Source organism: Arvicanthis niloticus, chromosome 19, assembly GCF_011762505.2.
Source record: "Arvicanthis niloticus isolate mArvNil1 chromosome 19, mArvNil1.pat.X, whole genome shotgun sequence".
NCBI classification, from domain to species: domain Eukaryota; kingdom Metazoa; phylum Chordata; class Mammalia; order Rodentia; family Muridae; genus Arvicanthis; species Arvicanthis niloticus.
The window spans coordinates 31,001,292-31,028,755 of NC_047676.1; the positions used below are offsets into that span (position 1 = coordinate 31,001,292).

The 27,464-nt window shown below is 39.7% G+C and overlaps 1 protein-coding gene across 1 annotated transcript in view; it reads right to left on the reverse strand.

Moving 5' to 3' along the window:
• Positions 1–26,671, reverse strand: part of Dab2 (DAB adaptor protein 2) — a 127,477-nt gene extending 100,806 nt beyond the window's left edge. Inside the window, exon 1 of the mRNA XM_076916155.1 lies at positions 26,598–26,671. The gene's annotated coding sequence lies outside the window, so the exon portion shown is untranslated. The remainder of the gene's footprint in view (positions 1–26,597) is intronic.
• Positions 26,672–27,464: the final 793 nt, after the last annotated feature.

The following is a 27,464-nucleotide window of genomic DNA, read 5'->3' on the forward strand; positions in this document are numbered from 1 at the left end:
TTTGGATATAAATTCTCAGAAAAGCTTGTTCTAGGAGTTCATTACTTGTGAGTGGGATGTTTCCTCTGATCCCTGAGTCATACTGGCAGCTGGCTAATCCATTCCCTTATTTCTTCATTCTTCAAGTTGTTTACCGATCACCTGCTATGTGCTAGACACTGTGCTACATGCTGGGAAGGGCTAGGCACATTGCTCAGTGGGAAAATATTTGTCTAGCCTAAGGAAGAGGTTTTTTCTCTAGCATATCATAATACACACACACACAGATACACACACACAGAGACACACACACACACTCAGAGAGAGACAGAGACAGATATAAAGACAGAGAGACAGAGACAGACAGACAGACAGAGACAGAGACAGAGAGACAAAGACAGAGACACAGAGAGAGACAGAGACAGAGAAAGAGAGACAGAGACAAAGACAGAGAGACAGAGGCAGAGAGAAAGACAGAGAGACAGAGAGATACAGAGAGATAAAAGGACACAGAGAGATAAAGAGACAGAGAGAAAGAGAAAGAGACAGAGAGATACAGAGAGATAAAAGGACACAGAGAGATAAAGAGACAGAGAGAAAGAGAAAGAGACAGAGAGATACAGAGAGATAAAAGGACACAGAGAGATAAAGAGACAGAGACAGAGACAGAGACACACACAGAGAGAGACAGAGACAGAGAGAGGTGAGATGAAGAATTGGAGCAAGGCACAAGCTAGGAGATTACAGGCATAATCAATGCAGGCATTAGAAGATCTGCTGATGAAAGGCAGCCAGAAGTAAGGCAAGACCCAACAAAACTGGATAAACACACTGGGTGAAGTGTTTACAGAAAGGTTCAAGCTAAGAGCGACTCTAAGGGTTTTTGACTGAAATACTGGAAGTGTCCAGTGGTCCCTGTTAAGTGGTTTTCTTAATAATACAATCTCTTGGTTCCAGAAGGAGAAGAGAAAGCCAATCATCAGGACATACACTTTTTTTTTATGCTCTTGAAATGTGTAGACTTTATTTGAACAAGACCTGTAATGACATTGGCCATTGCTTTTTCTTGAACTGATACACAACTTCAAGAAGGGAAGTCATACAAATGAGGTTTCAGCAGGGATTTTGGACAGCATTGTCGATACACATTTGCTAAGCATATTTGTAAGTGAATACATTCTCCTGGCCACATCTAAGAATTAAAAGATAATTGACACAGTGTGTTCTATATTTGAGTATTGAAAAAAAAAATTCCCTTTGGTTGATTTGACCACTTGGTTCATAATTGTTAGCCTGTCCTCTTCATTACTAGCCGTTTCTCCTAGTCTGATGAGAACTATTGTGTTTGTGAGGTTAGCTTTTGTATTTTGTCTGGTGAAAACCATTGTGTTTTATAAATCAAGCTAATGATGTGAGCACTTATAAAGCAAGTTGAAAGTAGTTTGTAAGTTATAAAATATTTATGGCTCTTTTTATGTTGCATATTATTTTAAAAATACATTTATAAATCTTTGGGCATTTTGTACAATTTGATCATGCTTACTCCCTTTCATCCCTCTAACGCCTCCCAGATAACCTGTAGATTCTTATTGATGTTTCAAGGAAGTCCCGAGACTCACACATTTATATACACAATTATCAGCCAGGCGGATTACATGGTTTTAAGCAGTAACACGTGTTTTTCAGTTAGTAGAGAAGGAAAAACAATGAATTGCATTGTAGGTTAGTTCTGTTATTATAGGCACAGCCATGAGTCTACCTGTAAAGTAGCTAGGGATATATTATGGAATAGAGGTTTGTGGCTACTAAGAGGAAGATAATATGAAGACAGGTAAGTTGTATGTATGTATGTATGTATGTATGTATACATATACACACACAGAGAGAGGAATATACATAGAGAGACAGGATTGTTATTGTTTAAATATTAGGTTTTACTATGTATTCATGGCTGACTTGGTATTACCATGTTGCAAAGGCAAGCTTTAGAATTTAGCGCAATTTTCCTGCTTCAGTCTCCTCAGTGCTGAGATTACAGTCAATGCCATCATTGGGTTTTTGCTTTTTCTCCTCCCCTCCCCTCTTTCCCTCCTTCCCTTCCCTCCCCTCCCGTCCTCTCCTCTTCCCTCTCCTCTTCTCCCTTCTTGTCCATCCTTCCTCTCTCATCCCTCCTCTTCTTCCTTTTCCTCTTCTCCCCATTTCCTTTACCTCCTCCCATCCCTTGCTTCTGTCTCTTCTCCCCTCTCCTCTTCCTTTCCTTCCTACTTACTTTCTTTTTGACCTGATGTTGTACCACATAGCCCAGACTAGCCTGGCCTCCAAGTCATTAGGTAGCCCCAGCTAGCTACAAATTTGCCATCCATATAGCGTTCTGAGTGCTATAACTATAGGCATAGGCCACCATGCCCTGCTCATTTGAAAGCATGTTAGGACTCTATTAACATATGGAGCCGTAGTGTTTTGAAAGAATCTTTGCACTCATCTAGTTCCATAAATATGCCTGAGATCATGTGCCAAGTCTGACAGATTGATGGATGCTCACTGGAGCCGTGTGCTAAGAAATGCGCCGAAGCTGCTTCTGGGGAGAAAGTAAAGTTTAATGTACAAACGAGCAAACGGCTGTGAGAAGGGATGCAACATGTCTCTGCACACCACACACCGAATCTGGTTCAGCCTCCCACTTCAGAGAAGCTTACCTGAGGCCTCACAGCCTCCCAGTGAGCTCAGGAGTCGCCAACTCTGATCTAGTAATTCTCGCCACATACTCCAGACACTAGGCTGTCTGTGCTACAATAAACAGTCAGTATGGCCTGGCTACACAGGTCTGTTATTGGCTACTCAGGACCCTGAGGCAAGAGGATGGAGAGTTCAAAGCCTGCTTGGTGTTATGGACCGATCTCTTCAAAATTGAAACATTCTCTCTGGGGTATAAGGACACTCCTAAGACTTGGAAAGCTAAAGGAACAACACACAGGAAGCTTAGAAAGTTGCAAGACCCAAGGAGCTCCTCCTCAAGGTCCCAATCTTCAAACTCCGCAGAGAGGCAACACTTGGTGGAGCTGCCTACAACCTGCAGCTGTTCAGTCATCTCCCGATCCCGGGTGGGCTTTTGGTGATATACTGTTTATTGTTAGGCACTCGTGCTCCTGTATGTAATCCCTTACCCAGTAACTGTAAGGATCCCAATGCATTCAACAACCATCATCTAGTTCCCAAGCTAGAAATACGCAGAATCCTTTCATTAGTCTATTCGTCCTTAGTCAACCCCTATTTGGAATGTTCACATTTCCCCAGAAAAGTCACAGGACAGCTGAGCTACAGAGTGAACTCAAGACTAAACGGAGTTAGTGAGAGTCTGTTTTTTTTTTTTTTTTTTTTTTTTGGAGGTGGGGGTTGCTGGGGATGTAGCTTGGTATTAGAATTCTTGCAAAGACTTAGTTTGGGTCTGTAACACCATAAACAAAGCAAGCAAGCAAGCAAGCAAGCAAACAAACAAACACATTGTAACATCACTCCCATGAAGACAAGCACACACACTTCCCCATATTGCTAAAAGCATGAACATTAGAATCCAATAGCTTGCAAAGCAGACCTCTCACTAATCAAGGAAGTGTGAATTCGTGAGTTTTTATGACATAGGGAAGGGAAGTTCTTAGGCTCCTTGAAGAGTCTTTTGATTTGTTTCTTTCTATAATGGTGTTTTTTTTTTTTAAACTACTATGATTTGGCATGAAATAGAAACAGTGAAATAAAAACTCAGGTTTATAGACTACTGCAGAGTGGATTTACTGCTAATACTATGATCTACAGACACTGGCATAAGGGATTTTTTTCCCCTTTTTTCTTTCTAGCGGTGGAATGTAAAGGAAATGTCTGAGAAACAGCTGGAAATGATTGCTGAGCATTTCGAACAGTCCTGTGAAATGCTATGAATTCAGAGACTCACTTCAGAAGCCCCGGACCGTATCCCTCAGAAGATGTGTATGGACGTTGGGTTAAACTTCGGATTAAACTTCATGAACTCACTTTAACGAAGACTGTGTCCTCTGACACTTGAAAGGAAATTCTTTCTCTTTTCTTCTTGACCACTTTCTCCCTGCTTTACCTAATTTGCAATTGAAACTTTAATTGATGAGTTAGCTAACTAACTTGAGATGGTCCTGCTAGAGCAGGCTTGTCTAGAACTTCTGGGCTTATGTGGTCCTCCCTTCTGTGCATCTTGAGCTGGGAACAGAGGTTTTGACCAACACTCCTACCTCGTCCTCAGCTGACAGCAATCCAGTCTTCCAGGACATACATTATGAATCTTTCATTGTAGCTTTTCATAATTCACAAATGCAACAACCGATAAAGAACCAGGATTCCATTTTGCACACACAGGACCCCTCAAAGCTCAGTGTCATCCAGCACAAGTGAGGTAACTGAAATGCTATCTGTATGTATCTTCTTATTGTGCCCAGGATTCCTATGCTAGTCGACTTGGAAAAACACTCAACAACAGCAACAGTAAACTGCAGTCCAAGCACAGGCATATCTGGTGATGGCTGCCTTTGTTGACTTGTGATCAGACAGAAAATGTTCTGTGACTGTGAGTGGTAGAAGTTGGAGGAATGAAGGAAATGTCAGGGATGTAAACCAAGGTTGGATGGGAACTGAGAGCAATGCAGGATTGCTCAAAATCTATCAGAGCAGATCGGGGTGAGATGACACACACACCTGTGATCTCAGCACTATGGAGGCTGAGGCAGGAAAACTGGACACTTCAAGGCCAGTCTGGCCTACATAGACAGACCCCATCTCACAAGGCCAGAGTAAATAAATGAATGATAAAGTATGACCATGCCAGGTTCTTTAATTATAGGCTCCCCAGATTCTCATCTCAGAGACCAGAGGAGATCATCCATCCTAGCCCCCACTGAGATGTGTTAACAATTTACCTTTCAATCCGATAGCACTGGAATTATTCAACCAAACCAGGATATGGATGAACAGAAAACTGGCAGAGGCATTAGCATAGACTCTTTGATCTCCTTTCTCTGAACACAGTTTTCTGTGTTTTGGGGAAAATACATGACCGGATGAAATGTAACATTCCTCTGCCTGCTACACATTTAGATATTTTAAGTGTAAGAAAGTCATAAGGGCTTGCTTTGTTGATAGAAGAAAGAGCTGATATTTGTGCTTGTAGTGTACATGCCAGATATCAAGAATTTTATCCAACGTTCCAGCTAGAAGAGCCAGGGAGGAAAGGAACAGAACACCTCCCTGCGTTCTTCCCACTGGGCACGTCTTCTTGGGACATGCTGCCCAGTGGACCAACACACTCTATCCAACTAACCAACCAACCAACCAACCAACCAACCAACCAACCAATCAACCAACCAGATAGTAAGAACCAGAGAAAGCAAAGCTGCAGAAGAAGCCTTGTAAGTTTGACACCAACATTTTCAACTCTCAGGATGAATTCAATATCTCAGATAATGAGTCTTGTGTATTTCCTTCTTTTTTTGTGGTTCCGAAACAAAATGTCTTTGTCTTATGGTCTGTCTCAAAGTATGGCAGTTATTCTTTATGATGTCACGTATTAAGCTTGAGCAAATGGGTGTTTGATTATGAAGTGTCAAAGTGCAATGCGAGAAAGCAACTGAGAAGCACAATAAAAGTGTTTAAATTGGATGATGAGAACCATGCTGTTGTAAGTACATACAGGATTAAAGTATCCCTCTGCTTTTGGAATGAATTATTAGGAAGCAAATGTTTTGAATTGCAAACATGTGACACAGTTTTAGTTGCTGTCTGTTCCCTCTCCTGTCTGCCTGCTCTTTTTTTTTCCTCCTAACCGAGATGTTATTGTCAGCATGTGGTGCTATATTCTAGTAGGCCACAGGATGGGCTTATCACACTCAAATGGAGGACTCCAGAGACTACAGAAGTGCCAGTCCACTATCAGGTTAAGATTTTTTAATGAATGATTTCTAGATACTTTAGAGGCTATTTTACATGTACTACGCAATCCTTGTAAGGGAAAAGTAAGTATCCTAAGTGATAGGTGATATAACGAATGTCAGAATATGAACAAAAGACAGCTGGAGAAATCCAAAGACATTCCACACTGCTGAAATGTTCTAGTTCTCATCAGATCCATGTGAGTAGAAGTGGCAAGGGCCGGGCCGGCTACATGATCATTGAAAGAACCTGGTGATTTGTACTTGGTTATTTGTACAGATAAAATGGAAATGGGAGATTCTTTTTCTGTCTGTCTGTCTGTCTATCTTTTTTTTCTGTCTGTCTGTATTTTTGAGACAGGACTTCACTATCCATGTAGCTCTGGCTGTTCTGAAAGTGACTCTGTAGACTAGGCTGCCTTTGAACTCACAGAGATCCACCTTCCTCTGCCTCCCAAGGGCTCCAATTAAAGGTGTGCACTAGTACACCCAGCTCGGAGGAGGTTCTTCCTGATGGAAATACAATGAAAATAATGAACCACGGCAACAGTTCTCAACCTGTGACTCATGACCTCTTTGGGATCACATCAGATATCCTACATATAAGACATTTACATTATGGTTCATAATAGTAGCTAAATTACAGTTATGAAGTAGCAATGAAATAATTTTATGGTTGGGGGGGCGTGTCACCACAGCATGAGGAACTGGGTTTTAAGTAAGAATTCTTTAGACACTGAGATAAGATAGAATGAAGCCATCAAAGAGGCTACAGCCAACAGCAGGATGACTCCAAATATTGGGTGAAGGAAGCCAGACCAAAATGAGCTACAGTGTGGATTCCTTCTGATTGCTCACACAGTAGGATGGGTAACACTGTGTTTTCTGAGGTCGTGTACTAAGTACTAAAACTATTTAACAAATCAAAGAAATGAGTACCACGAAAGTCAATACATGGAGGTAAAAAAAAAAGATACTGTAATGAGGGAAAATCAGGGGTTTGTGTTTCTTGATCCATTTGAGTATGGCAGAATGCTGTCTTTGTAATCCCTTGGTCAATCCCTAATGTAAGTGATTCTTTCTGAATGTACTGATTAGGTCACAGTCTTAAAATGTTTAGAAGAAAGCAAGGAAAGACAAAAATTCCAGCATATTGATGTGGGATTTGAAAAGACGCTGTGGAAGCAAACACTTATTGATTGAAAAACAGAAGGTTTGAGAGCCAAAGGTTTGTGGTGGGAAAAGGAAAACTCTAAAATTAGGAAAAACCATTAACCTAAGAAACAAACCTATTTCTCAGAAAAGGCAAGCTCTGTGTCCCCACCCCCCCCCCAAAAAGTCTTCCTTTTGCTTAATAATATTTTTAATTTCATTGAGAAGGAATTCAGAGATTGAAGCTGTACTCATTCCCAGATACACTGAGAGTCACCCGGGGAACCCTAGTAAAATGGTTAAATAGGCAAAATAGTCCAACATAATAACTTCTCTAACATCGGCATACTTTTTTTTTTTTTTTTTTTTTTTTTTGAGACAGGGTTTCTCATTGGAGCCCCGGCTGTTCTGGCACTCAAGCTCTAGACCAGCATTGGCCTCGAACTCGCAGCTATGTACCTGCCTCTGCCTCTTGAGTGCTGGGATTAAAAGCTTGTGCCACCACCACCTGGCTTAATTTGCATTTCTTAGATTACTAAAGAGGTTGGGAATTCTCCTGTTTGTTGGCTATTTACCTAAACATTTTTGTATACACGTCGTGATATACCTCTTCAAGTCTCTTGACATTTTTCTGCAGGAAATTCTTTTAGGAATTTGTAGGGATTCTTTATTGATTTTTTTTCAAACCTAATGCTTTTGTTGCACTATTACAATCTAAATAAACATGTGCATATTTTATACCTAATAGATATATCTATATGTTTTTTTCTTCTTTTATTTTCCTTCGTGGAGGTTTGAGAAAGGGAGAAAGACTATTTGATCAACATCATGACTGACAGGGATTTAGAGGATAAAAAAATGTTAGGAAAATAGAGCTTAATTGTGAGTGTTCGCCCAGTATGTATGAATCCCCAGTGCACCATAAACTGAGCATGCTAGCACACTGATAGCCTTCTCTTTCAAGGAGTAGACACCACTGGGGGATCAGAAAACCCAGACTCATCATAAGCTGCAAAGTGAGTTCAAGGCCAGTCAGAAGTCAATGAAACCTTGTCTAGAAAAACAAAGTTGTTATTTACGCCAGGACTATTTTAACACCATGTCTCGTCTTTTAGCACCAAAATGTCCATTTCAGATGATATGAAGACTATTGTGTCTCAGAAGGATAAAAGAAGATTTTAGGCCCAGGAGAGCTGTAAAGGAAACAATTTACTATCAAAAATCCCATGTTTTAATTTAAACATGGGGTTCAGAGGTAGACCATGAAGAGTCAAAAAGACTACTGGTCTGCCACAAACCCTAGGTCTTTCTCTGCCATTTTCTTGTTATGTTTGGGTTAGGGTTAGGGTGAGGGTGAGGGTTAGGGTGAGGGTGAGGGTGAGGGTGAGGGTGAGGGTGAGGGTGAGGGTTAGGGTTAGAGTTAGGTATGCAATTCCTGTTAGTATAAGTCTCTCTGTTGTGGTTAGCGCTTTAGTACCTACTTTTAATATTAACAATAACACAATAGACAAAGCCTTGAGTAGATGGCAAAAAACTTGAGTGTCCTGGTTCCTCTTTAAACAGGAGCTACTTGGGAAGGAATACTTCTAATCATTTCCCATGGATCAGTGGCTTCGTCAGCTTTCATGTTCAGGCTTCCTGCCTGTATCGATGGGAATCTTAAATCTAGATACTTGTTCTGATGCTCTGAGCTGGACCTACCCTGGACAAATGTCTCCCTTTCTTCACTGCTATAGTCTTTCCTGGTTTCTGGATCTCCCTTTGTTTGTGAACCTTTGGTAATATGCAGTCTCTAGTGGTTGCTTCTGTTTCTCAGTTTCATGTTCAACTTTGGGTGTCAAAGGGAAGTAGCGTGGGAAGAAGCCGGATGCAGAGATCAGTTTCTTGTATTCTTTGCCGTAGCCACTGTGTCTTCATGATGGTGTGGATAAAGCTTTTGCTAGAAATCATTATAAACTATATTTATGTGGCCTTTGAGAAGGAAAATAATAAAATACATTTTAAATTCAATTTCTCTTTAGAGAAAGAAAATGATTTGACAACAAGTAAGTAAAGCTAGACGAGATATTGACCAAATAGCAAAGCTGTGCCATTTTAAAAAGAACGTTTGCTCCTGGGACACATAAATAGCCATAAAATGGCAGCTCTCAATGTGTGGTCTGAGACCACAGGGGAGCTTTAGGATTTCCTAGATGGCCAGCCTTCGGGCTGGTGTCTTGCAATTTTGCAACTTAAATATAGCCACATTTATGTTTGTTTTATAGTTGAGGATGGATTGGGCTTGTAGCCTTCATTAATGTCTTGTTAAAATTAGCATGTCTCAACAACTTGGGTTACTGTACCTGTTCAAGGATGACTTGTGATCTATGGGTTGGAAATATCGAAAAAAAAATTATACTAGAATCATTTATATAAACACTTTAGATAAAAAGTTAATTCTCACTGTATAAGAAATATGTACAAAGATTGTACTATTTGATACTAAAAAAGATTAAAATGGAATGAATGAATAAACAAGTAAGTAAAAGACTGTTTTGACCTTAAGTACTTACAGCCCCAGATATTGAGCCAGAAATCGATGAAAGTTTAACCTGGAAATCATCCCATCTTTCAGTCATCCTGAGGGAAGTGGTGGTGTCTAATGTGACTATCTGGCAAATCGGAACAAAGACAATAAAACTGGAACAGAGAAAAGGAGGAGGAGGGAGGGAGGGAGGGAGAAAGAGGAGGGTAAAAAAGGAGAGAAAGAAGAAGGAAGAGAGGAAGGGAGGGATGGAGGTGAAGAGAGGATTAAAAAATGAAGGGGAGATTACCTTGGCTCTTGTGACTTTACTGCGGCTGGTCTCAACTACCTTTGAGGCTCAAGTGTACTCTATGTTTGGGCGCTAAGGGGTGGTCTCATATGTTTGGGCTCTAAGGGGTGGTCTATTCTTCTAGGCCATTTCTCTGTGGTCCTCTCTTTGGTCAGTGAGAGCAGCAGTTTTTATCTGGTAGGGAATAGAGAGTGGCTAAAGAGAAGGTGTAATCTTTGGTTAGACTCTAATCACCACCACCGCAAGAGAGCACACTTTCCTGTGTCCACAGCTAAAGAGGAATATGAAAGACTTGGAATAGATTCAGCTCAGTAGCAAGAAAATAAAGTATATGGTTGAAAAAGAACTCAAATTTGATTCAAACTTATTCTGCCGAGGGAAGACAGACTGAAATCACGAATTACTGCAATTCTCTGTTGATGTTCAAATGAAGAATAATATCAGCAGTGAAGGCTGCAACTCAGTATTTAACACAGAAGTGAAGGCATCTAACAAATATTTATGAACTGAAATGTAATGTGGTTTTGGCATTTTTTAGCTTCATAGTACTTCAATTCAATAGGAATTTCAGAGCCTACCACACTATGTAACTGACCGTTTTTCCTTCCTTCTTTCTTTCTCTCTCTCTCTCTCTCTCTCTCTCTCTCTCTCTCTCTCTCTCTCTCTCTCTCTTTCTTTCTTTTTGACAGGGTTTCTCTGTGTAGCCCATGTTGTCCCTGAACTCACTCTGTAGACCAGGCTGTCCTCGAACTCAGAAATCCATCCACCTCTGCCTCCCAGGTGCTAGGATCAAAGGCGTGTGTCACCACTGCCCGGCAAAAGTTTCATTTCTAAAGATGGTAACTTTTGTTTGAGAGGGGGGAAAGGAAACATATAGAACTACATTGCAAATTAAATTTATTGAGCAAAAGTATTTGAAACACACAACGAAGTTTTAAAATTTGATAATGACTATAAATTAGTTTGAAAAAAGTAAGAATTCTTTCCCATAGGCAAATTACCCAAATGAAAACTTCTCAGAAAAAGCACCCTCAACTGACTAATAATAAAATATGATTATTTTGTTTTGACATTACTTTTTAAGTTGGGTGATTATTTAAAGCTTGGTGGGAGCATAAACTGGTACAACCTTTTGCAGGGTAAATAGTACCAAAACCAAACCAAACAAGACCAAAAACAAACAAACAAACAAACAAACAAACAAACGAAACAACCCCCCAAACCAAAACCAAAACCAAAACCAAAACCAACCAACTAACCAAACAAAAAAACAAAAAATGTCTGAATTAGATTTAAATTTTTCCTCAACGTCCGAATTGGATTTTTAAAGTTTCTTCACTAGCCAATGGGAGACTGACACAGGCACAAATCTCTGTGTGCAGAGATGTTCACAGCATCATCAGACAACAGTTCAAGGGTTCACCAGACGCACTAGTGACACATCTAACCTGTAATTGTGCTCATAGCAGGGATATCTTAGGAGAGTTTGGAAGTTAACTTTACTGTTTTAATTTTGTATTCTCTCTCTTTTTTTTTGAGACAGGGTTTCACTGTGAAGTGTTTGGTTGCCCTGGAACTCACACTGTAGACCTGGGGGGCCTTGAACTCACAGAAATTCACCTGCTTCTGTCTCTTAAGTGCTGGGATTAGTGGCAAGACATTTGCAACTCAATTTTACACGCCTTTGAATGTCACAGCTTTTTACAAAGTATGCATTTGTTACTCTGAAGAATTTTTGAAAGCTACTGTGTTGTTTGAAGTTCCCTGTTGGGCCAGAGTGCCATGATTCACCCCAACTCTATTATCTGAATTCATATTTGGAGAAAAGAATCTGCACTGGGAACTAAAAGCAAAATCCTCTAGTCTTTCACAGACGTGAAAATCGACCATCAATGGTACTGGCATCAGAAAGGTCTGTGAAGACTCTAATCAGTAAAAGAGAATAACTTTTTACTTCTATGGCTGATTTTGACATATAAGTAGGTGTCCCAAAGTTTATGTCAAATACTAACTAACTACTGTGACAGTTACACCAAAATTCCTCACATGGAGAATATTTCACTATAACCATATGGAAAAAGTACCATCTGTTTTTTTTTTTTTTTTTTTCCCTAGGAAGGCTTGATTTCAGGAACATAATAGGATGTAAAGAGTAGCAGTCCTGGAGAGAGCAGAACCCAGGGATCATGAGGCAGCTTAGTCAGTAGGGACTACACAGCTATTATGTAGACCTAGAGCCATGACTCAGTCAACCTCTGCAGTTTTAGAGGGATGACTGCTACAGGTACAGGGTGGATCAAGGGAATCACCTATACTTGAGGTATTTGTCCCGTGTCCCTGGCTTCTTAGCAATTGGAAACACATATCTATAAAACCTCTAATTTAACATATGAGACAAGATTAAAAAGAAAAAAAGAAGAGAAAGATGAAGAAGAAGAGGAAGAGGAAGAAAAAAGAAGAAGAAGAAGAAGAAGAAGAAGAAGAAGAAGAAGAAGAAGAAGAAGAAGAAAGAAGAGGATGAAGAGGAGGAGGAAGAAAAGAAGGAGGAGGAGAAGAACAAAGAAACATGTATTCATCCCAATTGTCCATTTTCTCTCTGGTCTGAGCACCAAACAGCTTCCATTCCCTGGAAGAACATGTCAATAAGGTGTTGTGGAAACTACAGATATCAGCAGACATGAATATTAAGTTTCCACTATCTACTTTGATTTATAGTGAAAATCAGGAGCACTAGGCTTTAGGATCTCAGACATTAAGTTTGACATGCTAAGACCAGACTGGGGTTTAAGAATGATTTTCATGTCTGGGGATTGAGAAATAGGATACTGTAATATAGACCGATCATGGCACTACACTCATGCTGAAGCAAGGAGCATAGTTACAGCCATAACAAATAAGTGGGGTGACCAGGAGGTCACAGCTGGGATTGTGTTCCAGAATAAAAGAGAACAAAGTGTCAAATATGGTCTCAGGGGAGATTAAACATGAAGACATAGAAAGCATCCTAAATATGAATAATGTTTGTGCCCAAGGAGGATATCAGAGCCAGTGAGAAGAAGACACACGTTACAATGGAGACAGTCTGTGCTGAAGACATTTGACCCAGCAGTTTGTGCATCCTGACTCAGCAGTTTGTGCATCCTATCCAGCTTTTGCACCGTGAGTTCAAAGACCAACCCTGGACAGAGCTTCTTGTATTTCTGCTCTTCAGGCTATGACTCTTCTAGGCTGGAAAGTTGGAGGACTTCTTGGTGCCATTGTAGATGGGACGTCAAACGAAAGAATTTGCCGGGCGGTGGTGGCACATGCCTTTAATCCCAGCACTTGGGAGGCAAAGGCAGGCAGATTTCTGAGTTCGAGGCCAGCCTGGTCTACAGAGTGAGTTCCAGGACAGCCAAGGCTATACAGAGAAACCCTGTCTTGAAAAAATAAAATAAAATAAAATAAAATAAAATAAAATAAAATAAAATCAAACATAGCGTTTGAAAGATGGTTCAGCTATTAAGAGTACCTCATTTTTCTTGCAAAGGACCTGGTTAGTTCCCAGAGTCCACACCGTGGCTAACAACTGCCTGTATGATTAGCCCCAGGTTATTTGACTCCCTTCTCTTTTCTCCCTGGGCTCTTGCACACATGCAGTACACATAAACTCATGTAGACATATACACATACATAAGTAGAAACAGAGAAGTGAACTCTCAGACATTATTTGCCCTAGGCAATAAAACTAGACTGCAATTAACATCTTAAATAGTGATTCCATGTATTTGTAGATGTGTTAATACTAGACAGAGAAAGGAGAGGGGATGGAGTGTCCATGAAGCTAAAATAAAATAGGCCATAATCTCAAGTATGTGGCTCTGAGTCTGTGACTAAAGGCTTGCATAGCTGTGTTTCCATTTTTCCTTTCTTGAGAATTGGGATACAACTAGAACGTTCTAATATACTGTAAAGTGGTGTTATGAGCATGCGAACAAAACCATGTGCAGAAAAAAAAAATCACAGAAATTCAGATGCTACTGAGAGCTCAGGGGCCATGTGTCAGTCAGGTCTGTTACAAGTTGCAGGAGCTGCACAGTGGCTCTCCAAAAGCTGACCTGTCTTTAAAAGCACTACCACTGCTTTGTGGATGAAGCTAGTTTCATTGTGAAGAAAGAAGCTTGCACTTGCCTAAGTGACTGCAATTCCACAGTTCCCAGACACATCAGATAAAAATCATTAAACACACATCAATCATGTGGAATAATAGGGACAGGCACGAGAGCGGAAAGTTATTGTAGGATCCACGTCTCCGGCTTTGAAAATAAACTCAGCTCAGCTGTATCATTCATTTTCCATAATGTCTCCAGCATTGCTTGAACAGTATTTGCATACCAGCAGGAGATTATTATCTTGGAGTAAATAAAATTATGTTTTGGAAGATGTGGACTTCATTGCATTTGACACAGTTGTAGACTGAGGAACTTTACATTAATGCACTCAACACAAGAACAAAGGAGTGCTGTGGAGAAGGTGTCTTGGTGTATCTTGAGGCTAGAATATTCCTAGAAAAGTCCTGTAGATGCAAAGCCACAGAGAGGGGAGAGTAGCACTCTATTGCTTTTCTGAGGCCACTCTTACCAGTACTTCTACCAAGGAGTTTATTTATAGAATCTCAAGTCTCCATAAGCACAATAAAACTTTCACTATGACTCTTGACCATGGCCGAGAGAGAGGACATTGGCATGCTTACCATGCTGGTCTTGGCAGCAAATTATGTGGAGATTCCAACAACTCCATAAACGAAGTAAATAACATTTGCTTGCAACATTAAAAATGTCAATGTAAAAGGCCTATACTGAATGAGATCTTGTAAGAACCTAGAAGGAATGAATACATTATAAGTTCAAATAAAGAAACAGGATGCTCAGTATACTGTCTGATGCAGGTGAAGTTGGGTTACAAAGAATATCAGTCCATCCTGAAAGAGGTTTAAACCTAAGAAAAGACCAGCAGAATTGTTCAAGAAGGCCTGGGAGTTCTCAGTGAGTCGCAGTGAGGATTTCTGGGTGACTATAGGCACATACAACTCTATTTTATTTTATTTTACTTTTTGGGTTTTTTTTTTTTTTTTTTTTTTTTTTTTTTTTTTTTTTTTTTTTTTTTTTTGAGACAGGGTTTCTCTGTGTAGCCCTGGCTGTCCTGGACTCACTCTGTAGACCAGGCTGGCCTCGAACTCAGAAATCTGCCTGCCTCTGCCTCCCAAGTGCTGGGATTAAAGAGTGCGTCACTACTCATTTTATTTTTAAAGGGTTGGACAAGAAAGATTTGTGTCTCTATGACTGTGACTCAGGCAGACTTATTCTTTCACAGTCCAATTGCTAATCTTGAGAGGAGATGTGGGGCGCCTCCCTCCTTCTACGTTCAAAGCAATTTATGCATAGTTCTTTGAAACCAGCAATGCATTCGCTCTACGGGACTGAGTACGTACTTAAGTAGACATGAGCTCAAGAGGAAAATTGTTTATTTCAGAAAGAGAACCAGCCCTTAACCACATTTTCCCCAATGTCTGATACATAGGCTCTGGCCAGGGAATGTGGGTGGAACCATGTTCCTCTTGAGAGGTCACAATGAGCTCTTCTGGGGGGTAGTGACCTTGCCACATATGTGGTTGCTGCTATGCCTAAGTCTATTTCCATAATATATGGGTGGCTCACTGCCATACCCCAGCAAGTCCACTGCCAAGACATGGAGAGTAGGAAGTCTTTCTCCACCTACTTCCAACCTAAAACAACTATGGTTTCACTGGGCATTTATTCTATTGCCTTCTCCCCAAGGACAAGAGAGATTGAGAGGAATCTGATTAGTGAAAAGATACATTTCAAGCTGAGGACTGAACAGATAACTCCACCGTCTTTCACATTCTTTCTATGGGATACTCAATGTGAATGGCTGGCTCTGTTTTTCTTCTATTAAATCCAAGTGTGAGGTACATGGCCTACCATGTCAGCAGTTAATTCTTCCAGCAAAGTCGAACCTGTTTGGAGCTCAGTAATGCAGTACATAGATGCTCTCCGGAATTAATATCTTCTTTAAAGATAACCATGGTATTGCATGTATCACTTTTTCAGCAGTAGATGAATAAATGGTATCTATATCCAAGCCTTCAACCCAGAGGAATTTATGTGATAGACAGATGTGGTGGAAGCATCCCTGACTGCTTTGAAAACTTGGTGGAATCACAGTGATCATAGCTCATTTTTTTTCATGGTGTGTTTATCTTAAATGTGATAGAGCCATAAGACTCTAGAATCCTCTGAAATAAGAAGGGCAGAGGAATTTCTTATCTTCCTCTAGGAAGAGCTGCATTCTCTGTTTGGAGTATTTTTAAAAGCCAACTTGGAACTCTTCCAAGAACTTTCTCGAAGGATATGTCAGAGCATTTTCATACTGAATGGCTCTCCTGATACTTGTGACTGGGATAACTACATACTCAGATATAAATGAATTTATGGAGTGGTTTCACTCTATTTTATTCACTCTGAAATTTTTGGCAAAATGTCTTTTTTTGGAGTGTTTGATAAAGATGTGCCTACATGATAGGATAGAATGAATGAATGAATGAAATGGACACATTTCATAAATTTAACTTGAACAATGTCATTAGGTAAGTAGTTCTTTGAAAAGTTGAGAGAAACAGGTTCTCCCAGCCCAACTACACCTCTAAGAGACTTGTCCTCTTAGAAAGAACTCACAGTGCCCACCTTTTTTTTTTTTTTTTTTTTTTTTTTTTTTACTGTCCCTTTCAACTTTGCCTTCAACACCATCTCGATGTTTTGTGACTTGTCCAATCTGAAGAACCACTCTCCACCAGGAATCCGCAGCCACCATCCTAGGATGACCACACCATTCACCACTGATCAGAGAAGCTTCTTCATGCAGTAGATGGGAATTAATACAGAGACTCATTCGCAGCTAAATGTGCCGACACTGAGACATATTGGCACACTGAATCCTAAATGAGATGTCTTTATCAAACTTCTCACCTCAGGGCTCAGGAAATTCCTCAGAAGAGGAGGAAGAAAGACTGTATGACCCTAGTGTGGTGATTGACTACACGGGAACAACATCTTCCAGATAGAACAGGGCTAGTTCACACGTGAACTCACAGAGACTGTGGCAGCACACACTAGGAAGACCTGCTCATGTCCAAGTCAGACAAAAAATATCCCAGCACTGAGAAGGGGAAGTAGACACAAAGTCCCACCCCTAACCAAGAAGCGAGTCACAATCAGTACTTGCTGGGAGGGGAGCAATCAACATCTTCCATATGAGTGTCACTGGGTCAGTCAACCACATTCCAGGGAAGGCCTTATGACCAGACCAATACAGACTCCATGTTTAGTTTTTTTCTGTTTGGTGTGCCTTGTGGTTTGTTTCATACCCCCCCCTTTTTTTTTTGGTTTTGATTTTCATTGGGGGTGGTGTTGAGAGAAAGCGAAATATAAAGTTGGGAACACGAAATGGTGGGGGGGTTTATAGAATAAATTGGGAGAGAAGAGTGTGATTAAAATCCATAGTACAAAAGTTGAAATAAAAATAAATGAATTGAAAAAAATAAAACAATCTCGGGGAATGCCTGATGAGACGGCTCAACAGTTATCACTTACCGATCTTGTAAAGGAGACTGTTTCAGTTCTTAGTGCCTGCATGACGGCACAGAACCGTCTGTAATCTCAGTTTCAGGGGATCTGAGGCTCTTTTCCAGCCTTTTTAAGTACCAAGCATTCACATGATGCCTATACACACAAGCCACCAGAACACTCATTCACATTAGATTAAAAATAAATAGTTTTTTTTTTTTTAACATGAGATGTGAGTCCTATCTGATTTCCTGTAGACCAATGTTACACTAATGAGATTGATCACCTGTGGACTTTGCCCTCTTCTTTGTGCCTGTGATTTGAGAAACTTTGTAAGGACCATTAAAATTCTGAGTGTTTTTTTTTTCCTTTCCTTTTGTTTTGTTGTTTTGTTTTGTTTCAGTCAAATTCCTGATATACAGCTAAGTCTGCAATTCACAGCCTTAGTATGTATGAGTTGGTGAGAGAAACATCCAAGCAAAATAATAATTGTGACATATATTACTTAGAATTGATTAAATTTTCAGTGCTATTCTGATTACATTTGTTAAGTCATTTAGTTCCTATACACAAAGATGAGCTACGTATTTTTGTCCCCAAGCCACGGGAAGCAGTGTCAGGAAGCAGAAAATGCTATCCGTTGAGCTAGATCTGTGATCAGTTTGGGCTTAGGGTATATGATCCAATATTACATTTATTTCCCTATCACTTTAGTTCCTACACTGGAATCTGCATCTTTCCTTTTCTTTACCCTACAGAAACTGCAAAAAAAGTAATATAAAATCAGGATAGTGACTTCCAGGATTGGAATGAAAGGAGTGAAACCTGTATATCCCCACCCACAATGCTAGCATCCTGCCCCAGCTCAGCTTAGGAAGAGAGTCACTGTAGGTGAAGTGAACAAGCAAGGCTCCATCTGCCTGTACCTCCTAGTCAAAGATAACCTGTCTTACTAAAGAGGCTGCCATGTTGCCTCCCACATGACTCTAGGCTACATGGACTGAATTTTTTGCCAAGTGCAATCAAAAGATCAGAAATCTATTTTTTTTTTAACCTCATCTAATACATGTGTAGACTCAGTGACCAGATTGCTTTACACTGTAAATACTGAGGCACAGATTGTCTTTATTCCAGCTTTCTGGTAGAGACAAGATTCCACACCAGAAAAGGCAAGCTGAGTTCCAGAGGCTACTGCTCCATCACTGTGGTTCTTGATCTCCTAACACTACGACCCTTTGCTATAATTCCTCATGCTGTGGTGACCCCCAATCATAGAATTATTATGTTGCTACTTCATAACTATAGTTTTGCTTCTATTATGAATCGCAATGTAAATATCTGGTGTGCAGGTTATCTGATATGGCACTCTAATGTCCCATGTTTAAAGTTTAAAACCAGTGATCTAGAATCTTGCAAAAAAAAAAAAAAAATCAGGATATCATTCTGAGAGGACTAGTAATGACCTCTACTCTCATGCAAGCAGAGCAGAGCAGAGCAGAGCAGAGCAGAGCAGAGCAGAGCAGAGCAGAGCAGAGCAGAGCAGAGCAGAGCAGAGCAGAGCAGAGCAGAGCAGAGCAGAGCCTTGAGATTTTGCCCAAGGAAAGAAGCGAGTAAGAACATAGATTTGATATTCCTCATAAGAGAGCTAACTTTAGTTGCAGTAGAACACTGGAAATTCAGACTCACCTGTAACTTAACCACAATAGAAATTTTGATGGTAAGTTGTTTAAGGAAAGATTGAGAGTTTTAAGAGATCAACAGGATAAATGGTAAGGCAGGCAGCTTATGAAAAGCGTGGGCATAGAAAGAGAAAAATTGTGAGGGTCCTTCTGAGGTCAGAATAAACCTCATATCCTAATTTCGAAGCATACTCTTGTAGCGGGAAATTTACCCACTACGTTTGCAATAAAGCTCAGTGATTGGGCAGTATGAAAGGTAGACAGAGTGAAGAGTTGGGAGGAGAGAAGGAAAGGGGAGGAAAGAGGAAGGGAGACTAGCAACCATGGAGGAGGATAAATGGGTAGAGAGCAGTCCTGGGTAGTAATTTATATCTAAAGGTTAGATACTGGGTAACAATTCTAATTGTGTGGGCATCTTGTTAATTGATCATTTTTAAATATATAAATACATTGGATAAACATTAAACTTTAAGAGTCTCATTTCTACCGGGTACCGTGGGCATAGTGGGAATGGTCTGGGCTCAGCCGAGCTTTGTGGGGACAGTGTGGTGGACACACTGGAATCTCATGGGTGCCAGGGACAGAGCCATGGTCCAGAGCCAGAGCAGTGGGAAAATGGCGGCTTCCCAGGAACAAGCCAGACCGAGCACCCCGAATTCTAAATATCTCCTGTTACATACCCTCATAAACAAACCCAAACGGAATACATTGGACTGTGAAATACTTTATGCTATAGAGTACTGCTGGAAAAAAAAAAAGCAACTAAAACAAAAAAAAATGTTTAGAATATACAGCTCTGTTAGATGGAAAAGATTTCGGGAACAGGCAAAAGATAAATCGTGAGAAATGTAAAGGGATTGAGACTGGACTGAAACTCACTCTGTAGACCAGCCTGGCCACAAACTCAGGGATCTATCTGCCTCTGCCTCCCGAGTGCTGGGACTAAAGGAGTGCACTGCCACTCTCAGCCACAACTATATTTAAAAAGATAGACTTCTACTTAACAATTGCAATTTCTGCCTTGGAACCTGAAAATAAATGCACGATAAACATAAACAATCAAAGCAAAACAAAATAAGTAACGATTGTAGAAAAAAGTTAAGAAACTAAGGTTCTCAAAATGACAGAGATAATCGAAGGATGCCAATTTGTTTTTAAGGGTCAACAAAACTGACAAGTCTTTCCCTATAGAGATAGAAAACCCAAGACGGACTCAAAATCCTAAATCTCAGCAATTCAAGTACAAAGTGATGGGGAGGGAGGCACATTGAATTCATGGCCTTGTAAACTGAGAGATAAGGGGAACTCCCAGGGCTGGAAGTGTAGCTGGCTGACAGAGATCTTGAGAATAACTGCAAGGCTGTGGATTCAATGCCCAGCACCTCAGAGGGAAAGCATGGTAGTATATGGCTGTAATTCTAGCTCTGTCAGCTCAGGCTAGGGTAGGAGGCTCTTGAGTTCAAGGCCAGCCTATGGTATATAGCTGAGACAATAAGACACAGAGTTAGATATCGAGAGACTTCTCAGCCTGGTGGGGACTTCCACGAGAAACCACAGTTGATTTTATACATAAGGACAACAAAGTTGAAGCTTTCTTTGTCCCTAGTTTTTGGGAGCAAATCAAATATTTTTGTTCTGTTCGCCCACTGACTGCTCTATTAGAAGTTCTAGACAGATCACATAGGCAATCAAATGAAACCAACTGACATCTAAATGTAAAAGGATGAAAACTACTCCCCCCTTTTCAGATTCCATGCTCCTGTACTTAGTTAAACTGTTTGTTAGTCCTAATAATTAAGTTCTGCAAGGTTGGACTGTCCTTCCAATATACAGTTAAAAAACAAATTGCATTTCTAGATGCTTACAATGAACAATGCAAGATGGATATTAAAAGCAAACATTTCTTTACTGTTTCATCACAAGGGATAAAATAGATTCAGGCATAAAAGAACAAAAAGGCATAAAAGAACAGATTCAGTGTGGTCCCTGTAAAATTTCTAGGCAGGTTCTACAAAGAAATGAGAAAGCAGTCATAAAATTTTTTATTGAAGTGCAAAGAAATGAGACAGGCCAATTAATCTTTAAAAAGAATAAAGCTATTGAACTTTTTATACTTCTCAGTTTGGAATCCTTACAGTGAGAGTAAGTGTAAACACTTGATACTAGTGTGCACACAGTTCAGATGGGAAAGAATAGAGATTCCAGAAATAAGCCTTCACCTTTGCAGACAATCTGTCTTTGACAAGGACCCAAGACAGCTCACTGGAGGAAATAAGAATATTTTTCAGCAATATATGTTGGAAAATGGGATATATATATTTATAAAAGAACGAAACTGGACTTCTACAACATCTGCAATATAGTAAGATGGACCAACTCACAAGAGCGTAAGCTACAAAATTCTCAGGAGAAAACATAGACATGATTATTTTTTTTCTTTTCAACTGGAACAAATATATTTTAACAGTGGTAAGACTTAGAATGGATGATAGTACACCGAGAAGTCTTCATTTGCTGTTGCTTCTTTCATACGTTTTCAAGATATAAACAAACAAGGAGTGACGTGTAAAGATGGCTGACTTGAAGGACCATTTATGAATCGAAACCATCTAATGCTTTCAAGAGCGAGAGGCTTGACATTCTTGGTGCAGTCATTTATAGGATGACCGTTTCCCTGCTTCCAAAGGGATGAAGTAATTCTATACAAACTGACATAGAAAACTGTTCATCACATTTAAAGACAAATGAAGATATCTTAAATCATGTTAGAATAAGCACAAAACAAGACTACTTTGTCTTTTTTTTTCCTTAGGCAAATGCCTAAATGTTAGTAATTGGGTAAATATTTGATGCGTCTACCTTGACCTAGACTGGTTCCACAAGAACCAGCCCAAGTTGGAATAAAAATACATAGCATTTGGATACTGGTCCCTTTGAGATTTGATGAGCAGCCCATACTTGAAGTTATTTAATATGTTTGTTATCTATGATGTCAAGGCTATACTCCAGAGTTGGCCCATATCCATCCAATGATTTGTTTGGTTATACACAGTAGTGAAATCATAAGCAGAAATGGGGTTCAAACACAAGAGAATATCCTCAAAAATTTGCATATCAGTTTCTAGTGGTTATCCAGAGAATACAGACAGATAGAAATAAAGAAATGATAGTGAGGCATAGTTTACCTTTTAGTCTCTATTTTTTAATATTTGAACTTAACATGGGTGATTTCATATGTTCATAATTTAAACAATAAAGAAGACATGCCATAGATTACACTAAATAAGGAAGAAACTGTGTTTGATAAATGACACATTTTAAAAGTAGTTTTGTTTCCTCTTTTGAAATACTCAAAAAGTAGTCACTTCCTTTTAATAATTTTTCATGTACATTGAGGGAGTCAGAAGCCCTGGAACTGGAGTTACAGACAGTTGTGAACTGCCATGTGGTTGCTGGGAGTTGAAACCAGGTCCTTTGGAAGAGCAGTCAGTGCTCTTAACCACTGAGCCATCTCCCCAGTTAAAGTAGTCACTTCCTTAAACCTAGTTTTTCTCTGTATAGATTTCCTTCTTTCTAGATAAGTGGAATTGACTCAGACTAGATTAAGCTTCTTATGTTTGAAAGCCCCCCATTGTGAAGTGCCCTGTTTTCTGTCATTTCACCAGGATTACATCTCACATCGGTTCAACCTTTAGTACTCATTTTTCATTGTTGTCTTGGTTGGACTGACTTCGTTTAAGATTACATGCAAAGATGTGCCAAATGGCATGACCCATTATTAAGAATCTAGAATGTTCCAAGTTTTGAGCCTTGAGCCTAGTGTTTTCAGTATCACTTACTGTTTTATGTGTATACTTGTCAAAAGCAATTACCCCTGATTCGGCAAAATTCAATGCTTTCTAGCGAATGATCAGGAGGGCAAGCAACTCATTTACACGGAGGGGTTATTTTCAGGCCTGCCTCAGAGGAACATTTTCAAGAGGCCAGAAAAGAATTCAGGAGAAAGGAAACAGCAGGAAGACCCTGTATTTCTCTGCAGATCAGCAGGACTGGTTGCCAACACCAACATCACAACATTTCAGAGCCCAATTTTCCATATTTTGAAATGGCTTGCAGAGATTCCACCGAGCGAGTCAATCTGCCATCAGCTGGGGCTTTTCTGTTTGTGGCTAAACTTTCTATTCCATGGCACCTCAGCTAAATGGTGAAGGTTTAATTTTCTAAGAATAAATCAGAAATGATGGTGACTCACACGGAGGCAGCGGTTCTCAAATTTCAACTTGCATCCAAATTGCCTGGAATGCCTAAGATTCAGATTCCCCAGCATAATCATAGAGTTACCTCAGTGTCCGAGGTGCAGCCTGAGAATCTGCATTTCAGGTGATTTCCCAGGTAAGCTCATGGCTGCTATTCTGGGGTCCATGTTTTGAGAACCACTGTGGTGGAGGCTTTGGCTACTAGGACCTTTAGTAAATAACTACCCACTCACAGCTGGCTCTCAAATATAAGGCTCACAAATATCAATGACATGGCTTCTGTATCTGCTTAGCCTACAACGAGAAATGCATGGTATATGCAAATAATGTCTAAAAATGGCAGTCATGAGTTCAGAACATCTTTAATACACATGTTCCTCATTCTCCTGAAAACTGATCTTGGTTTTGTTTTCTAAGACCACTGAATTAACTGGAACTAATAGGCTCAACAGGCTTAAAAAGACCACAAACTCTAGGTTCCCTGATCCAGCATCCTGAAGACTAGCTTTTAACAGGTTCTGATGATCTTCTGTAGAGTTATCAGTGACACACAGAGAATATGGATTAGACACAAGTACTACTGAATTGTCTCACTCCTGCTTTAACCAAACAGGTATCTTTTTTTGTCATTAAAGCAAGGTTTAGTTGGTTCTGTTTATAGTTCAGCAAAATCACTGTATTTCAGATAGGTCTCTTCTGGTTTGGCAACTGGACCAGTTAATTAATAATACTTGTATTAATTAAACATGAAAGCTGTTATTCTTACAGTGTACACTGAAACCATGCCAGGCAAAGTGGAAATGTCTAACTTCCAACTTATTCAGCAAATCTAGCGCCAGACGTGGTGTTAATTGTTTTATGCATACTTGTGTGTTTTCTTTTTATTATGTTATATTGAAATGGGCAGAGCTTTAATTTTCGCACCAGCTTAGTCAAGTTGGTTTTCAACTTAATCATATCCGCCAGTAGTGTTTTCCAGAAAGCTGAGGTTTGCCTCACGAGAAGCCAAAGGCAACTCCAATCACTGCTGAAAAGGTCACGTATGTGGCAGGAGGTGGCTCTGCCTGTACACACACTTAGGTTACAAGAGCAATAGTAATTCATTTTAACTGTGAAGTTGGGAGAATGCAAAATTAGAGTCCAATATTAATTCAATAATGGCATGTATTTTCTATGGATGTTTTTGTAGCATTTAGGTAGCGTTTGGATAATTTAAGTAATCTTGTGAAAGCACAATTTTTGTGACCACTTCTATATTAATACATACGAAGAATAAAAAAGTTGTTTAGGCCATGAGTTAGATTATTTAATGAGTATTTATGAAAGAGGGGAGGGTGGAGGGAGGGAGGGAAGGAGAGAGGGAAGAAGGGAGCAAGTGTACCAGGAAGCTCTTACTTTGAAATAGTAATGGGAAGAACTTCTTCCTAGTTGAAGGTGGGTGGTTTGTGCCCAGCTTTTGCTTTTCTTAGCTACATAACATTAACCAGTGCATCAACCTCTCTAAGCTTATTCAGTTATTATCTATGAAATGGAGCCTATGTGTCTTTCAGAGGTCATAGAGTTTTCTTTAAATAGAACCAACCTATATAAAGCACTGGTTTATAAGAGCTCGAAGAGTATATGTATTTGTAACCCATATTGATTCCCCGCTGTAGGGTGGTGAAGCCCCAAAACATTTTTCTTCTGTTTTCTATATCTCCAAAATCTTGCATAATCCCTGGCACAGAGAAGGCAATAAATATGCATGTATTAAATGAACGAATGGACCATATATAATGGCTAACGGCACGTACAATAGGACAGTCTTTATCTAGATTTGAAAATGTACAACTGGTCATTCCTGCAGACTGATCTCATTTGTTTGAATATGAAACAAGAGGATCTGGACAGAGACCATTTGCCATCTGTGGCATACTCTGTTTTTACAAAGAGAGAAATTAAATACAGATTTCACTCAGGAATCTTACAGAGATGAAGATACACAGGGCAGGAAGCTGAGGTATTATGAGGCACCCAGATAGATCAGGAGTTCTTTTACAGGAGTGGGTCATTCAGGTTAAAGCTATGAGTCAGACAGGACCTAATATTAAAGGTTTAAGGGTAGCCTGGTAAGAGCAGGCATTCTCTAACCTGAGGCTCAGATTGGTTTTTCCAATACAAGGTTTGCAAGTACACACCACCATATTCAGTGTCTGTGTACATTCAAACAAGAATATGAAGCCTAGTGGTGTTGACTCATACTTTTAATCCCAGCACTTGTGAGACATAGACTATGTAAATACTCAGATTTACGAAAAGGTTAGAGAATGCCTGCTTCAACAACAACAAAAGAATCTGAACAGAAATTAATGACAACCATACAAAGTAATTCTATCTATTCTTGTGAGGCAGAAGAAGGCAGATTTCTAAGTTTGAGGCAACCTGGTCTAAGAGCTAGTTCTAGGAGAGCCAAAGGAACACAGGAAACCCTGTCTTGATGCCCCCACCCCAATAAAAGAATAGAAAACTAACTTAAATTAGATTTGGAGATAGACATTATGGATTACCATAGAAATAGTACTTTTATTAACCATCAGAGATGGGCAGCATACCTATAGCTGAGGGAATTCTCAGTTCTAAGCCAATATTTTTAAGGGAATTAATGACATGCATAACATAGTCTATGAGGACAGAAACCTTTATTGCCCCATTAGATTTTATAACACTGAACATGATGCTTGTCATGATGTAGGAACTCTATTATAAATGAATGATCAAATAAATCCAATACATTGGTCTAGATGACAATTGTGCTTACAGATTGGTGGCCAGTGAGGTGTGTTTTATATGACAAATGCTATAGGGAGCACCCCCAGCAGAATCTGAAGATGCTATCCATCTGGCTCTAGAACCATGCTCATTTTGAGGCCTACTCTCTGAGATCTAGTCCAACACTGTCTAAGCATAGTATGTCCACCGTGGCTGAAGATATTAATACAGACCAATTTCTGGGAGAAATCAGACTTTGCAAAAAGTCCAAGAAGTTTCTACCAAGCTAGCAAGGTTTACTTGGAATTCTGCTCCCATCAAAAACTCTTCTACCCAGCCCCTTCCTTCCTGTTCTCTTTCCATGGCACCAGAAGCTCATCACCATATTAAGAAATCTTCTTACCTTGACTTTTCTCTCTTCAATAAATCCCTTGCAAGAGTGAGTCTGTCTCTGTATTTGCTAATAAGAACTGTGAGACATGAAAAGGTACGGCAGATAAGCCAAAGAGAAGCATGGGAGATCTGCCTTGTGCAGGGTTTAAATTTAAGCTGTGTTAACCCAACCATGAAAACTATTTTCTAAGAACAAGTAAAACATCTTCATCACCTCAGCAAAATTACCACGAGTCTCGGTCAAGTGAGACTTAGGCCTTAGAAATACCCTCTCCTATTCCTGCCATCAGAAGAGCACACAAAAAATTCAAAACGGACAAGCTATGGAAGTGATTTCACTTTAGGAAAAAAAAGAAAAATTTAGTATCCTACAATTTTATACTTAAAGTCCATCCACAGGCTTTCTTAAATGTCATATATGTTAACCCTTTACCTCCGTTCAAACACAGAATCCTGCTTCATCTAGAGATCCAGGCATGTAAGTCAAAGCTTCATCTTTAACAAGGCTGACCACGCTCACTTAGAGTGATCTGTAGCACAGTGAACTATACATGACTGATATGTCATCAAAATGCTGGTCATTTGGGATCTGAATATCTACCCGATTTTATCATCTAATATCACACACCAAACCTCACATATACCAAAGGTTTCTGGGTACATACAGGGTCTTGCAATTCAAGCAAAATAGTTATTTAAGAATAACATTTCTGTAGTCCGAGTTCAAGCTGGGTGTTCTATATTTATTTGTAGATGAATATATGGAAAGCTGAACCACCAAGATTAAAGAAAAAAAAAAACTGGAGTCAAATGGAGTTTTTAGTATTTAGGTCACGACGTTTTCAGGAGACACAGTTGGTTAATAAAAATGAACAAC